Source organism: Geospiza fortis, unplaced genomic scaffold (assembly GCF_000277835.1).
Source record: "Geospiza fortis unplaced genomic scaffold, GeoFor_1.0 scaffold157, whole genome shotgun sequence".
Classification (NCBI taxonomy): Eukaryota; Metazoa; Chordata; class Aves; order Passeriformes; family Thraupidae; genus Geospiza; species Geospiza fortis.
This window is the reverse complement of record NW_005054314.1, coordinates 2,249,593-2,253,152: the sequence shown is the minus strand read 5'-3', so window position 1 is coordinate 2,253,152 and position 3,560 is coordinate 2,249,593. Positions and strand designations below refer to the sequence as shown.

Below are 3,560 nucleotides of genomic sequence, written 5' to 3'. Positions count from 1 at the left end.
ACATCCTGATTCTTCAAGGCTAAAGCTGAGCGCTCCCTGGAATGACTCTGGAGCTGAAACATATACCTAAGCACTTGGCTGAATCAGTCCCTCTTGAAGTATAAGGAGGAAGATATTCAGGCTTTCTAATCCAGCAGCACAGCAGGGAAACTGCTTGTCTCTGCGTGATTGTGTAATTGCTTTTTAAAGAGAAGTGAGTTTCTCTATCCACACTGCACTAACAAATCTCAGAAGTCACTTTGGTCTTCCAGCCTAACTTTCAACATTATTTGTTATGGATAAAACGAAAGACACTTCTATTTCCATAGCTGACAAGCTCTGCCTCAGGGCATGCATTTATTTTCCATGCTGTTGATCTCTTCCTCCCTGTATCAGGCTAATTCATCAGATTAATAAAGGACGATTTAGCTTCCTGCAGGGTGTTATTGATCTCTCGGGGAATGTGGCAGTTGTTTGCTATGCCACCTTTCCCCTGAGCAAAGGGGATGATTTTTAAATATTTCTAATGCTTGAAGGCTACAGCTGGCTCTCACCAAGCAGCTACAGAGGAGCAAAAGGCAGCAGCAAAGGGGAAATGTAAAATGTATCACCTGAATCCCTCATTCCCTGCCTCTGTACTCATTAGTGTGTCCAGAGCGCACAAAGCCTCAGCAAGGAGGTGGGAGTGAGCACCTGGCTCCAACAAGAGGCTCCAGGAGGACAAGGCACATCTGGGTTGAGCTGGCACATATTTCATCCACCTATGCTGGGCATTATTTCAAACACACAGCGCAGTTCATGGATTATCAGGTCAGAAAGGCCCCCTGTACCAGCCCTGTCTCAGACCCTGCCAGGTTCTGTTTCAGAAATCTTCATGTGCCATCCAACACAGAAACAAGAGTGTCTCATTACCAGTGCTGAAACTCCTCCCTCTATCCCACCACAATCATTCCTTTACCTTCAAGATACAGTGCTGGACAAGGAGCTTTAATTCTCCACAATCTCAGTTGTTCTCTGGCTCCCTGCTTGTCTGGGCAGCAGTTCCTGTCCTGCAAACACAGCCTGGCCCCTGACTTCCAGGATGCAGGGCTTGATGCTTGACCTTATTTAAAAACAAACAAACACTCTTTATTTGTGCCAAGCTAGAAAGCCCAAATGTTCGGCCTCCCTGACTTCCTACCTCATTTTTCACCTTTCTTCTCATTTTATGTCATCTGTGACTGTTTCATTTTCTCCCCAAAACCACAGGTAGAAGTGTTAAATTGTGACAGAGCAAGACCTGTGCCCCACCAGAGCTAGGCAGACACAAGCTCCCTTGCTCACCTGTTTGCAGCTCTGTTGTGAGGCTTGTAAATCCCTTGCCTTGAAATACACTCAGTATGTACTACATTAATTTTATATAATTCTAATTCCTTAATCAACAGTTTTGAAGAATCAAATATCTCCGTAAATTACAACAACATTATTACCTTTGGCAGTCTAATTTGCAATCTCATTAAAAAGATATGCAGTTCTTTTCTGTAACCCTACAGTGGATGGAATAACTTGGAATAGGTCCCCATCCTTCATTAGCCACCCCCTCCCATGTGCTGTTCCATACCTAGGTGTGGTGTTAAGCTGGGCTGTCCTCAGCTGGTTTCCAAGCTTGATTTCCCTGCTGCCCAGCTGTGATGGCCCCAGCACCACTGACAATCATTACAAACACTTCTGAGAGCTTTGTGGCCAGCATCAGTGGCCAGTGCTATGCTGCTCACTCAGGGGCACTGTGGGACACTCCATCCTGCACTATGGCCACAGCTGAAACTGGTTTCCCCAAACATGACACATTTATTGAATGTTTCTGCAAGGATCAAGTGCCTTTTCTGCATTATCAGTGGCTTTTCTGCATTAGCAAAAGATTTTTTTGCAGGGCTCAGCTGGTACCTGACGAAATAAATGCCTTTTCTTCCCAATAAATTCTGGAAATTATTGAGCTCTTCTTGTATAATTTTCCTTCTCATATAAAAGGAAGCCCCATTTTCTCAGATATAGAAAAGTTTTGGAACCGGAATTAGGCAGGGAAATGTTTGAAAAGAAGGGTTCGGGACTGATTTCCCCCAGGGGCAGGGGCTCTGCTCTGTGTGATTAAACAGGATGATTAAGGACTGGCCCCACCCCATGACAGTGCCGGTGCCTGGCCAGGCTCCCACCCCCCATTCAGGCACATTTCTCATCATTATCCCTTAGCCCCACAGTTTCCAGTCCCACCTAACAAGGCTGTGTTTATTTATCTGATTTTTGTCATGACAGATAAAGCTATCCCAAATTTCAGTCCATAAATTCCAGTAAATTGATTGGATGGAGCTAGATTAAAAAGGAAAATAACTGCAGAGAACTTATTTTGGAAACAAAATGAAAGACCTTAAAACTGATTTGCTGATATGTCATTTGCTTGATGTCATCATTCTATAAGTGGGTTATGATTGTTCTCATGAATGCAAAATGATATGCAAATATATCCATCACGTCCTGCTGCTTCCCGTTTTATCTGCCTCTCTCTTTCCTCATCTTTTCTTTCCCTTCCCCCAGATTCTCCCAGAAGCATTTGTCCCCCTTGCATTTGTCCCAGGAGCATTTGAGAAGCATTTGTCCCACTTGCAAGGCCAGGGACAAAGGAAGTGGAAAAGGCAAAGAAAACCACACTACACCTCTTCTGACACACACACGTCTTGTGATGGTTCATGTCCCTGTCACATTGTGTGCAGTTTCACTTCTGCCCTTGAAAAACACCTGAAAGACCTTTGCCAGTATGCATGGCAATGTACCTTTCTTGACAATTTTCCTCTGGTTTTAGGAATTACAGAGAGTTTACAGTCAGCCATCCTCCCTCCAAGAGTGACAACTCTGCAGTCCCAGGTGGCTTTGAACCAGCAAGGCTGTCAGAAAGTCTTCCTAAAAACAAAGAGCAATTTGTAGCACAAAAACAATCAATGCTCTCCCACAGAAAGTGAAATTTGAGTTTGAAAATTGGGGTTTTCCTCTCTTACTCTACACAGTGCTACACATAATCTTTAAGATCTCCAGAACAAGACTGTGCTCACACTGAATCCCAGCTCAAAAGTGATGGAGACTGTGCCTAGAGGTTGATATGGCAAATCTGCACCTGGGAGTGAGTCCTGGTCAGGGCTTGGAGCCGTGTGCCAGCTGCTCTGCTCTGCCCAGCCGTCCAATCTCTCCAGCTGCCCTCCTGCTCTGCCCACCCGGATCCCTCCAGCTGCTCTCCAGCTCTGCCCACCCGGATCCCTCCAGCTGCCCTCCTGCTCTGCCCACCCGGATCCCTCCAGCTTCTCTCTGCTCTGCCCATCCAGATCTCTCCAGCTCTGCCCACCCAGATCTCTCCAGCTGCTCTCCTGCTCTGCCCATCCAGATCTCTCCAGCTCTGCTCACCCAGATCTCTCCAGCTGCCCTCCTGCTCTGCCCACCCGGATCCCTCCAGCTGCTCTCCAGCTCTGCCCACCCAGAGGGTTCCACCCCACGGTGGGCGCTGGGCCGGGGCCAGGGCTGGCCCTGCCCCAGGGGGTGTCTGGTGCTCGGGCTCCCTG

At 47.1% G+C, this 3,560-nt stretch overlaps 1 protein-coding gene across 1 annotated transcript in view; it reads right to left on the bottom strand.

Annotated features, from left to right (window-relative positions):
- Positions 1 to 1,031, bottom strand: part of SH2D1A (SH2 domain containing 1A) — a 44,725-nt gene extending 43,694 nt beyond the window's left edge. Inside the window, exon 1 of the mRNA XM_014306542.1 lies at positions 938 to 1,031. The gene's annotated coding sequence lies outside the window, so the exon portion shown is untranslated. The remainder of the gene's footprint in view (positions 1 to 937) is intronic.
- Between the last annotated feature and the right edge of the window lie 2,529 nt (positions 1,032 to 3,560).